This window comes from Balearica regulorum, chromosome 4 (genome assembly GCF_011004875.1).
Source record: "Balearica regulorum gibbericeps isolate bBalReg1 chromosome 4, bBalReg1.pri, whole genome shotgun sequence".
Taxonomy (NCBI): Eukaryota; Metazoa; Chordata; class Aves; order Gruiformes; family Gruidae; genus Balearica; species Balearica regulorum.
The window spans coordinates 29,937,755-29,951,090 of NC_046187.1; the positions used below are offsets into that span (position 1 = coordinate 29,937,755).

The 13,336-nt window shown below is 42.4% G+C and overlaps 1 protein-coding gene across 1 annotated transcript in view; it reads right to left on the bottom strand.

Annotated features, from left to right (window-relative positions):
* BMPR1B (bone morphogenetic protein receptor type 1B) overlaps window positions 1-12,600 on the bottom strand; it is a 264,618-nt gene extending 252,018 nt beyond the window's left edge. Inside the window, exon 1 of the mRNA XM_075751583.1 lies at window positions 12,424-12,600. The gene's annotated coding sequence lies outside the window, so the exon portion shown is untranslated. The remainder of the gene's footprint in view (window positions 1-12,423) is intronic.
* Window positions 12,601-13,336: the final 736 nt, after the last annotated feature.

Here is a 13,336-nt window from a genome sequence, read left to right on the forward strand (position 1 = left end):
AATCATCTGTTGCTTTCATTTCAGACCTTTCATATCATCTATTGCCATTCTTTCCTTGTAACTCATGAGCATAATGTCTGCAACTCCATCGCATCACGTATCCCTTCCTCCTGCTGCTGAACACAAGGGCAGCCTTTTAACTCATCACTGCAGGGTCAGTTTTAAGGATCAGACCTTAAATCTGAATAAAAAGGTTTAAGCTGCAGGATCAACTAAACTGCTAATTTTGTTACATTTTCAATGTGAAAACCCTATTTCCTGGACAATTTTCAGATGGACCCCTATGAAAAACAAACACTGCAACTTTAAAGATAAGGTAGACAATAAGACCCATGGAAACCACCTCCAGGATGTTTTATATATACTATGTTAACATTACTGATGGAATGGTACTGCTCAAACAATGAAGAGACTTTGCAGAATCACAGTTCACAGGCTTTGCAAATGCCGGCCCATCAACAAAAATGTAGTAGTCACAGAATCTGCATTTATTGGAAAAAACTCAGTAAAAAGAGCTTAGAGATGCAACTGAGGATTCAGCCACCCAAGCATTACTTTCAAAAGCAGATCAAAAGGAAGTGCAGGTGTCTCAAAATCTTGATTAGAACAGGAAAATGCCTGAGATAAAGCCCACATGACTGTTCTCCATGCCACAGGGGACTGACTCTGTTTCAAACTACCTGAAGACAGCTACAAATAAATGAGGCTTCTGTACACTTCTCAAAGAAGCAGAATGTATTATTTTGCATATACTTTTTTGGCTTCAAACAATGGGCACAAGTGAATGCCATTGTTAGTTCTACCACGCCAAAAGAGAGAAAATAGACTCCAGCTAACTCAACTGTGCAAAGACTGGTTTTGAGCATGCACTGCATGAAACTGTCAAGCAGGAATTTGGAGGCATTCCTCACAATGATAATCTATTAAGTCAGAACCAGCAAGGACAACTGATACCAATGGAAGTTCCACCACCAAGGTTATGTACGCAACCCGGTCCCATCCTCACACCATACTGGTAACAAGACCATTGTGGGCTCTAGTCTTTTTCTTGTGCACGAGCTCCCATGTGCTCTGCTCAGCTCCTTCATCTAGATGCCGATACATCCAGGACTCTGGAAAATAAAGCAGGGTGGACCCATCACCCTGGAAAGATGGATAGATGCAGCACTAAGGCCAAAAGGTTTCTTCAGACTTCTGAAATCCGTATCAGTAAGCATCAATGCATGCATAGACTCAAGCGCACAGAACTAAGCAAGCCACAAAACTGCAAAAACAAGAGTGTACAAGATCATTTCAGAGAGTGCACAGGGAAGAAGAATATTCTGCTGTTTGACGTACACTCCTAGTATCTTTTTTGCACCTTGCAGTGTATCGAGCACGCGTTCACTGATGAACAGGATTGTATTATTTGTATATGGTACATTTAATGAAGAATGGAAGTTATATTTATCATTGTGTCAAGAACCTTTCTTGATTAATGAACATGCAAAACAGCTGCTATAAACATTTATCATCTGATTGGAGAGTATTATCATTAAATGCCATAATTACCGCTGCTAAGCTAATACTCAACAAAAGTTTTCATACAACACAAAGGAACACCCTCTAAACAATAAAAGCAGCTGAAAATTTTGACACTGGCTTATCTGACAACAAGCACAGCAGTTGGCTGCTTTTCTTCAGATAGAGAGGGAATTGAGGGGCACAGAGGAGGTTAGTGGCTGGAAGAGAACTGAAATAGTGCAGGAAGAAGAAGAAGAAGTAAAGTCACTTAAAAGGAAATAACATTTCCATTTGTTACAGAAATAGCAGAACAGCCTCCATCAATTGATTATTTCATTCACTAAATAGACAGCCCATTTATTTTATTTTTCACTAGTAAATTAAAAAGTTATTTGCAACACCTTTCATAAGATACTGTAATTATACTCGAAATAATTTTAAAAGGTATTTTGCAAGCCTTATATTTGGGTTTTATTATTTCTTTCAATTTAGATAATATAATTTCATTCTTGGAGTGCTAATGTAACAAAGCACAGTAAAATATTTAAACCTGATATGTAAACATTTTTTTAAAAATGTCATTTGAAAATATATTTTGCCTTTAAGAGTTTTACCGAAGAAACATCACAAACAAATTATTCTATTTAAGCGTGGACACCTCTGTTTTAAAAACGCATGCCATAGCTTATACTATAGCACACAACTGCTCTTAGCAAAACAAAACCATGCTTGCATCCCCCAAATCATACACATTCATAGCAATAAAAACCTTTGACTTTATCCTGTCAGCCATGGTGTATTTTCCTGACATTACAGACGTCATAACTAGAGAAGAAACCGTTTGTTAAAGGACGTTAGTATCAGTTTTAACTGCAAAAACAGCCATTTATCTCATTACAGATCTAAATCTTGGCCTGCATAGATTAACAAAATGTAAAGGGTTCTCAAGAGCATAAACCGATCCTTGTTTTGCAGTTGAACAAATATTTAGCAGCTCTTCTGTTTCTATAGCCAACCTGTTTTCCTGCTTTAAAAAGGGAAGGGGGGAGGTGGTCAAACCTGCACTAATTATCCTTGTCCAGCCACACATTCTGTCAGAGCTAGACTTTTATCCATGTCTGAGGACAATAAAGAAAATAAAAGGAGAGGCAAAGGCATCCTTAGTTTACGGTCACGTACAAAGTTCCTCTGAAACCCGCTCACAGAATTTAAGAATATGTGCGAAAGGGGTTGGCTACATCAGCGCGCTCAGAGAGTCTCCGACATCATCCTCGCCTTCCTGTGCAATAGGCCATCTGCTGGAAAGTGCCGTGCCCATAGCCAAAAGCTGTGTGTGGGCTGGAAGGCTGTAGGAAAAAAAAATTGCAGCAAATCCCCGAGATTAATGACTTCACACATGCATCCCTCATGCTGCAGCCCAGAGCTGTTTCCCCACCCCCCCCAAAACCGCACAGCGCTGCCATGGCCACCACCATCATACGGTTTCCTTCCTCATTCAGCAAAGATTAGCGCGTATATCTGTCCGTGCCGTACACTCAGCAACGCCTTACGGCGGGATAAAAATCACCCTAATTACTCTCTCTCAGATACAGGCCTCTTCGAGAATCCGACACTTCACCTTACATACCTTAGGGAAACTATGGAAGGAAGGATGAGATTCAGAAAAAGCTTGTTCTGTGCAGAAAGTTTCTCTCAACTCTTGACATTCATTTATGATTCATTCCCCATGATACGGTTTACAGATTGCAAGCAGTTTAAGAGGTAGTTTAAAGCTGCTAGCAACTACTCTGTGATAATTTGCAGTCCTCACAAAAAGAAAAGCCACTGCCTAGTCCATTCTTGCATCTAGAGTGAACAGGTAACTGGATCAACAGCTGTTAGAAAGAGAAAAATCACCTGTAATTTAGCATGTGTTTTCTCTGAAAAGACAGATCATCATCGGGGTAGTTCAAAGGCCTTACAAATCTGAATTAAAATTTGCAGTACACGAGCCAGATAAGGTAATTATTTCATTTTTAAAGGTGCTGAATACTCATACTGCTCAAAGAAGTTAACAAGCACCAGAGATGCACATGTATGCTTTGAAATCAAGCCAACAAGCCAGTGACAATTGGCCAGTGATCACCCAGAAAGGACTATCTGGGTTTGCAACTGCTCCTTGGGACAGTAATGCCATTTAGAGGACAGTTTTGGTTTTTTTTCCACTGGACTGATATGCCAACTTAAACATGATTTTACTATTTCAGCCTATACTGCTTTAAGTTAAATAACCTATGCAGATAAAAAAAAAAAATCTATGCTGTTCATCACATGTCATCTACATTATGGCTGCGACATCTACCCTTTAAAGCACACACTAAATGAAAGGGTCAACACCAGAGCCTGGAATGACAACAGGAATTGCTGTGGACAACCTTCAAGGATTTTATTATAATCCTTTCCAATGTTTGGTATGATCTCTACCCATTAATAGAACATATAGGCAGCTGCTGCCTGAAGTAACCTGTCCCTTCTGACATTGGCCAACATGAGAAGCAGAAGTGGTAAAAGTCCTGACCTTCCTCTGCAAAAACCTTCCTGTGCTTTCTCTCCCCAGCGTTAGGCTGACAGCGCTCTCCTTCGGCCGTACCTTCAGACATCTCGCAGGATTTGTTTCAGGGTACTGAAGCTACATTTGTTCACTCCAGTCTCCCAGGGGTTGAGCACCGAGCACCCGCGTACCTACTCAGTAAGAGTATAACATGCAGAGCTTAACATGTTACATCAGTTAGCCTATTCTCAAGACCAAAACCAAATACGGTAACTTTTTTGTCTGTTGGCATCACTGTGTTTGGATCTTCCCTGCTCTACCTCATGGGTACTGCCTTCTCCTATTTTAAATTTAAAAAAAAAAAAAAAACCCAAAACCACCCACCAAATACCACCCACATGTATTCTTTAGGATATTAGTTGCATACCAAAAAAGCCCCACCCAAAACCATCTCCATCTCTAGCCTTTAACATCTATCAAGTACCTTTTTCGAGTATTGCTTATTCTGGAGTCACAGGGAAAAGAAATTAATTTCTGAGAAAAACGGCATCTTCAAATGTTCCTTTCTGCACCAGCCAGCTAAGCCAACCACACTTCTCGGGAGGATTGCCTCACTTTTGCTTCAGGACAGTGAGCGAGGTTCTCTCACATCGCAGCCGGGGAAAAGACAAAAAAAGGAGGGTGTCTTTGCACTGGTGCAGACCAGGTGCTTTCCCACCACCTGCTCAGAATCCCCTCTTCCAGCAAGAAGGATAACAAGAGCAGCTGGGCACAGCAGCTCCTCAAATGCTCCAACAATTCCCAAAATGACTGCCCATTTAGATCCTTAATTTTATGGCAAAGCACTTCAAAAGCTTAACATAGCCTTCAAATTATTAATTTATCCTTAACAGCACTGCTTTTGGTCAATCAGACTATTTATCATTTACTTTTCACCTTAGGCTAAGTCCTGTATTTGAATATGACTAACATAAACAACATTTCAAAAGGCATTTCCATACATAAGAGAACTCCTGCCTGTATACAAAGGCCTCACAAACTTCTAAAATTTAGCATCAATGACTAAACCTGTAAGAATATATCCATTTACAGAAGTAGAGTCACACAGTTTTAGGTTTTTTTTTAAATTTGCAGTAAGAGAAAAGAAATGCCAAGAATAGTTTATAGAAACAGCTGAAATGCTACCAAGGAAAGAAATGACATTGGGATTAATAATTTCAAATACATGTGCAGCATTTGAGAGCAGAAGGGCAGTATAAAAATAGATCAAACCCTTTTGACAGGCTCTCATTTCTTCACACCATTCCAAGTCACGTTGCCTAAACTGGCAAGGTGAATCAGAAAAATTTAGTTCTGCACAAAGTATGAAATCTACTCTTTTACAGAAAGCAAGCAAAATATTTATGCACAAATTAAGCTCAACGTTAAGTAAATCCAATTATATTGTGCACACACATGAAGTCAAACAACTCAAGATTCAAGCCTCAAAAAATAAGCATAAAGTTTACAACCAAGAGGACTAGGAACTATTCTTTGTGTTTGGTTTAAAAATTGAAGTGCTAATTCTCAAATAACGAATAACTTCGACAAAACCTTAAAGCCAGCAAGTTATAAGAAAATTCCACAAGTTCAAAACACAGCATCTGTCATTCAGATCACACATCAGTTCTTGTCAGGAGAGCAAATTTCGCTCAAAATGAAACAATCCTCAAAAATTCCATAGTTCAGTTACAGAGAAGCTTGAATACTCCCTGTCAATGGGTTTGAGTAAAAAAGTTATAAAGGTTATATTTATTTTCTTTAATTCTTCATTGGAGTAAACTATTGATTTCCACAGGTCCTCAATCAGCAGCATCCCTATTACATTGAACAGCCCCAAAATGCTCCATAATCCTCGTTGTAAACCATTACCGGGGGGGCGTGTGGTTCTGACTTGCTTGTGGAAGCAGCACATGGGAAACAGACAACCACATATCACAACAGTTTAGGCTTATCAGAGAAAAATTAATTAGCTTCAAGTTAAAACTGTACTCATCCTCCTCCAAATGCGCAAATATGGACCCGGCTGCTGCTCCAACGGCTGTCAGGAAAAAAAAAAAAATCCGGTTCCTTCCATAAAATATAAATATGCATCTATGTGATGCCATTGCTGCTCACATACCGCTGGCAAACATAACTTACATGCTCTACGTAAACAAAGTTAACATCTAGGTAAACCCCCACAGTTTACCATCCCTTTCCAATTAATGCCAAATTTCGGTTTTGCTCTTTAGCTGTAGTACAGTGATTATATCTGTGCCAAGACAAACTTGAGAAAGGAGATTAATATCTGTAGGAAGAGCGCCTCCCGTCAGAAGCAGCTCACTTCGTGTGACGGTGATGGGTGTCCCATGAAAACCACCATGCTAGGCAGACAGTAGTTTGAACACAGAAATGACACCAGCAATCTTATGTCAAAGCACTTCCTATCTCCCAAACAGAAATTCTACTGGCATTTTAAACCCCAAGCACAACACGGATTCAGTTTCACATTCATAACAGTCGCAAGGTGCTGAACATAATAGCTGTGAATGCCTGCCTAGGAACACTTGTGAATAAAAGAAAAAGCTACGTTAATATTTTTAAAAATGGAAGCGCAGAGCAGTCTTCTGAGTAACTGAAGTCTCGCTCAGTCCATCAATGGCAGCAGCTTGGACTCGACCTCATTGTTGGCCCAGGGTCTCACAGGACTTTATAAGGGGTACTTGTATCTGGTGTCTGCGCCCCACTGGGCAGAAACTGAGATACAGAGACATTAGGGACCGATCCTATGGCATCACCTTGAAGCAACAGGACCCTGCTCAGCTTGAAGGGTTGCTCGGCTTCAACTCTCCAGTAAGACAAGACCCTACAAGACTTGCCCATGAATAAAGAAGTCTATGATGCTTGCACACACTTAATTGTATTTCTGCAGGCTACAAAAGTCTTGCTATATTCATTTTAACAAACTACCGGATAGTTATGCCTGAAGAAAAATTCCCGGTTAGGAAAAAAAAACCTGTTCATCCAACTTCAGTAGCAAATGCAAATAGCTAATTAACCTTATCTCCATTACACTGTCCTGACTTCGCAATACATCTGGCACAGAAGCAAGAACTTGTTTGCCTTGTCCAAATCTTCTCGCATACGTACAGAGCCTACAGTCAACAGGCTTTGAAGCAAATCAGACTAGCAAAGATTTAGCCTGTATGTACAGCTATACCCTCTGCATTGTATTCTATAGGCACACTCGTGGATGTCATTTCATCAGCACTTCCAAGGGGGAAGAGAGAAATTGGCAGATACATGAAGAAAATTGTATTTAACTATCTGGTTACAAATAAAGCTGTATTTGTGTACTTAAGAGAGAGAAAAACAAACTAGCCAAACCCTGTTCAAATACACATTATCAATCCAAGGCAAATATATCTATTATTTCACCCACTGTGGGTTATTTTCCTCCAAAATAAACATGTGCCCAAAATATGTGTTTCAGCATTTCAACCTTTTCGCTGTCTGTTTTAAATACAACTATTTTTCATTGACCAAAATTGGTAAGACTAAAGGAAAGTGAATTGGACAAAAGGTCAGATTATACTGAAATTGAAATATTTATCAGAACAGCTATTTCTGCCAAGGAAGATAATCACAAAGGTGGAGTCTCATTTGATCCTTAATTGACCTGCGTGTGTTTAATTAGAAAGGGGAGGAATTAACCTAGAGCTAATTACGGTCTTGATTCTACAAACCTGCAAGTGCATAATTTTATTCATATAAGTATTCCTCAGTGAAGTTATGCATGAGCAACTAAGTTTGTACCTTCAGGGAATAAAACTTGAATAACTTAACCTTTTAAAAACTTTGTCTTTAAGTGGCTGCTTTATCAATATTTCTTATATACAACCCATTTTGTATTTTAGGCTTTACATGGGAAATTTTTTGGAACACCAAACAATATTTGCTTTTGTTTCAGAAAAAACACCACCACTTACGTTTGTGTTAGGAAATAAGTGGTAGTTTTAAAGAATGAACATTTTTAATATGTGCCTTTATTCATCCTGGTCTGTGAAACTACAGTCTTTGGCTTAATGACATCAAAGTGTAGAGGTTTGTAGCAATGCATTTTTACTTAAGCACCGAATTAATTTTCAATGTGTAACAAAAATCAGTTTCAGGGGAAGAAACTTCTCAAGACCTACGTACATGCAGAACATCTTTCTGGAACATGCAAAGTGGGAACCTGTGCTCACTGATGCTCTCCCTGCACCCGCATCGCAACCCCAGTCCCTTCTCTTCGATACAGCCCGTGGTTTGTGCCCATTACCTCAAACTCCGCCAATGCTGTGGACCCGTATCTGCAGTCCTGCAAGCCACCACGGGTGACTCCAAATACCAATTATGTAGGCCTCAAAATTGTAATCAGGGCTCCCACGCAAACGCCCTCCCAGCTGGCCATTGCACCACCAGATGAGGACTTGCTTTACATCCAGACTTGAACAGAAAATAACTCTTTCAGCCTTCTTTCCCAAGGAAATGTTTAGACTTGCTTATCTGCGGATAAGCACGTCTGCCAGACCCTCTCTAATAAGTTTTGAGCCTATTGGCCAATTATAACCAAATTTGACATAGGTTTGGAGACCTAGAAGATATTCACTCTGACAAGTGGCAGAAAAGCAGGCAGCTGGGCTGAGAATACAGCCCCCATTAGTGACCCTGTGAAGAAAAAGGCTCGAGCGGGGACTTACTGCTTGGCTAGGGGGGACTCCAGCCTTGAGATGCAACTCCTAAGAAGAGAGGTTTCCTTGGGTTTTGCTTCTTATCAAAATCCTGCAACGTATTCCGTGTAGGAGAGCAATTACGCCTGTATGCCCGAGACAGGCAGATACACGCACCTCTGTGTGCGTGCTGTCTGTGTAAGCACGCACACCTGGGTGCGCGCACACAGCACGGCGTGAACTGATCCTAAAGGATAATTGATCACATAGGAATTTCTTTACAGCTTGATGAGGTGCTGAAGTTTTAAGCAGAAAAAAGTAAACTCAGTAATGGCATGCATGAAAAACCTAGTATAACGTAATTGAACACTGCTTTATAATAAAGTATTTTCGTTACCTTAATCATTTCCTTAGTACAAAAAAGTCCTGCCCCTATAGAAGCTGTTCTAGATAAATCGTTCCTCCTTCCACGCACTCAAAAAACAAGGGTGTTGATGTAAAGCATGACAGACTCATAGATATCATCAGAATGTTACAATTTGTATGTAGACTTTTTGAAAACATTATCATATAACCCTTGTTACATTTTTGCTACCTCAACCAGATACAAAACAGCAAGAGAAAAGTGCTTATCAGAAGCAAGCCCAGTCTGAAACACGTGCTGGTGCAGAAACCAGCTTGGCACATGCAAACTTGAGACCAAACTGCAGTGTTTTCTAATCAGTTTCCTCCAAATTTTGCCTATCAGTGGCAACACTGTCAGTTTGTTCAAGACAACTTAAAAATAGGAACTCTCATCTTCTGAAAAGGAACAAAAATCCAAATGGTAGTAAGTCTAAGATATATATTATAGTTTGTTTTACAGGGTACCACCAATAGTTCAATTTAATTTGTTTCTGTTCAGTAGTTGTGGTATTGACAGCATAACAATCTAGATAATTTTGGCATGTGCAAATCAAATGCTGATACATCTATAAATCCTCACCAACTTCTTAAGTAGACTGATGACAACCAACGTAACCATGTTGCTTTATATGCTATTCTATCTTTGCAGCTATCCTACAGTCAGTAGAAAATACCTGTCACAAGTTTGAGAGAGACTTTTCTGGTTTATCCCATACTCTACCTGAAGGCTGTAAACTACTTTGCAATGGCTGTTGTTAGCAGCAGGGCTTAGGCGGGACCCAGAGACACCCCTTCACTCCCCCCCCCCAGCACACACATCACAGATTGCATTCACAAGACGAAGCAAAGCAGCCCCTTCCCCCCGGGATTCACAGTCTAGGTAAGTGCTTTGTAGTCAATGGCAAGCAATCAGTGGTTAAGAAACAGAGCAGCTCAAACATTCATCTAAAAAAAGTTAATCTCATTTCTTGGGAGTAGTAAGACATCATTTCCCACCTGAGCATCAGACTTCCTCTCATTGTTTCCTTGCACCTGGCAACAGATATTATGTATTACGTATTGAAGCTCTTGTTTTCTAGGAAACAATACACAGAGAAGAATGACAGAAACAGGCAAGAAAGATGAGACGCTGGGAACAGCCTTTGTGAATCTGTCAGCTTACATCATTACCAACCAAAGCTCTTTAGAAGAGAGTTTCAAGACCCGAGGGCTTGATTCTGCAAAGCATCCAGTGCTCTGGCCTCACCGCAGCAAAGACCCCAGCACACGCATCACTTTAATTACAGAAGTGCACCAATTAAAACGGACCCGCTCGTATCCTTAAAATTAAGCACGTACGTGAGTGCGAACCTGAAGCCAGAGCATTCTGACCTGCAGGACACACACACACACAAATATAGATAGGTAAAGATACAACTACCTTAAAGGTCTTTTTTCCTGATTGCACAAGTGCCAATCAAGAGCAGCTCAGCTGAAGCCAAGCAGGGTAGTAGGTTGTGGGAAGAGAGTCAAGGGCCTTAAGTCATCTATTTACTGTGATGGATTCCTTATTTTGAAATAACTGAAAAACTGTTTCATAATAATGCAAAATTTAAACATATGAACCAGAGAATCTTCTTACAAGCAGATTACGAATTCATCATATTACTCTAATAGTAAAATGCTGCTTCGGTGTTTTGGTTGCTTTTAAAAAACTTCTGAAAGAAATCCACACTCCACTCTTGCGGCATTTGCCAGGAGAAGAAAGCAGGAACGAGTGGTGCCGTAAGCTTCTCGCTAGTTGTCAGACAGAGGCAATTTTGTCCTCTGTAGGCAATCACATGGTAGCCACTCTGTCAAATTAATGTACACTGCCTCCATGAGTTATTCCCAGAGACTGTAGCTTTTAACATCCTAATTTTAACACGTCTGTCATTCAAAATGATCCACTCTCAGAAAATAACGATGGCTGTACTCATTTCCTTTCTCTTAATGTAAACTTTAAGTGAAACAGAAGAGAGCTTTTCAGCCTGAAAAGGAGACGGCACAGGAAACACTGAAAAAGTTGATAAAAGCATGAACGGGACAAAGAGGAATAAGGATCAATTCTGCACTATCCCTATGCAAGGCATAGGTGCTATCAAAGGGTCAAATAAAAGGGTGTGGTGTTTGGCACAGTCTAAAGTTAACTCTGTGAAATTCCTTGCCACAGCACGTTGCAGATGCTAAAAGTTTATGCAGGGTCGGGGGGCTCAGAGCAGTTCATGGAAGGGAAAAATCAGTGCAGGCTATAAAGACACCAGCTCTCCTTCAGGAAGCATCCAAGCTGCAAATGATTGCATGCTGAGAGTGCCTTCTGGGGAATTATCCTTACACACCTGCCCTAATTTTACCCCACCCCAGGCACCGCTTTTTCCACTCTGAGACCCAGGACACTAGACAGACCTCTGCTTTTAGCCACAAGAGCCTCCTAAACAGTAAGACTTTCTGTAATTTACACTCATCAGGTTCTTAAATCAAGTAGCCAAATGCTACGTTTCTAAACAGCATCACCAAGAAAATAGAGTGCTATGATCCAACTGGTAAATCAGAGTCCATATCAGTCCACCACAAGTGGCAAAACCCATCAGTTAACAGTACTGTACCACGGCACAAGAGGTTACCGCCTCCCGAATATTCGGAGTCCTCCATCACCTTCAGTTGCAAAACAAGACATACCTCAACAAACTGGCATTTTGATTTAAAAGCGCATTTTGGGAACACTGAAGATTAATCACCAGCTTCTGGTGTACAAGTAACGAGATCACATCGATGCACAACGTGTGACCGAAGAGAGCGGGGTCCAACAGCTTCCTACCAGCCTCTCAGTTCGGGCAAGTAACGTACTCTGCTACAGCTTCTTGCGCTGCGATGAGTTAGGAACAGCCTAAAGCAAACGCTCGATGCCACGCGTGGGACGGGATGGAAAGCCAGCCCGCTGCGGAGCTCACCGAGGATCCCAGCCGGGGTAAGCCGAGCCCCACGTTTGGGCTGAAAGGCGCCCCTGAGCTTTCGGGGCGCTCCCCGCGCTTAGGCGGGCACGAAGCCGGGGACGCCCCCGGTGCGTGGCGCTCGCAGGCCGCTGCCGCCGGTCGGGCACCACAAGTCCCCGGGATCCCGCTCCGCCCCGGCCGCGCAGGTGCCCGGCCGCCAGCCGCCGCCCCGGCCGGGCCGTCCCGCCGCAGCATCCCCGCTCCGCAACACCCGCTCCCCAACCGGCCCCGGCCCCCTTACCGGCTGCGGAGGCTGGCGGGCTCCGCGGGGCTGCCCTCTCCGGGGCTGCCTCTCCAGCCGCGCTCGCACACGCTCCCTTCCCGCCCGGCTCGCAGCCTCTCTACTTGGGTTGGTTTGGGGTTTTGGGTTTGTTTTTTTTTTCCCCTCCTCCTCTCGCCCTCTCCAGCTCCCACTAGTGATCGCACACCCGGCCAGCCAGCGGAGGATCAGCCGCCGCTTCCTCCCGCCCCCCCGCGGGCGGCCGGCGCGGAGCTGCCGCCGCCTCCCCGGCCCCCGCCGCCACCTGAAGCGACCCTCGGTCACACACGGGGCCCTGCCGGGCCCCAGGGACGGTTACCCACACCCATCAATCACCCGCCAAGTAACCGGCCGCCGCGTCCTCCCACACGCCCGGCCGAGTCCCCCCGCGCTTGGCTGGCGAGACGGGGAGAGTTAAGAGAAGCAAGGCAATTTACTGCCCCGATTCAATTAACAAGTGAGATAAAACAGACAGCGTGGGAACGGCGGATTGAAAAATGAATCACCGATACATTGCATAGCATTTACAGCGTCAGCAATAATTTATTGCCAAGAATAGGCTGCACCATGGCCCCGGCGTAGATAGTCCTGCTGTAATTGCGCTACATCTCACAAGCAGTCCGGTACTGTCCCATGCTACCTTACAGGCACAACAGAAAACTCAGCCCAGGGTTTTCAATCTCAATATTATTTTATTACTGTTTCCCTCTTTTCTGTGATTGATTAAAGAAAATAAAGGATCAGCAGTTCAGGTTATCATATTAGAAGTCTGTGACCACAATTTAGTCCATTATAACACATCAAAATTTGTGACTTCTGAGAACAAGGTGAAGTTAAAATGGGAATATTTGAGGTATGACTACATTAGCATTTTAGTGTGAATCAGGAGTGCACT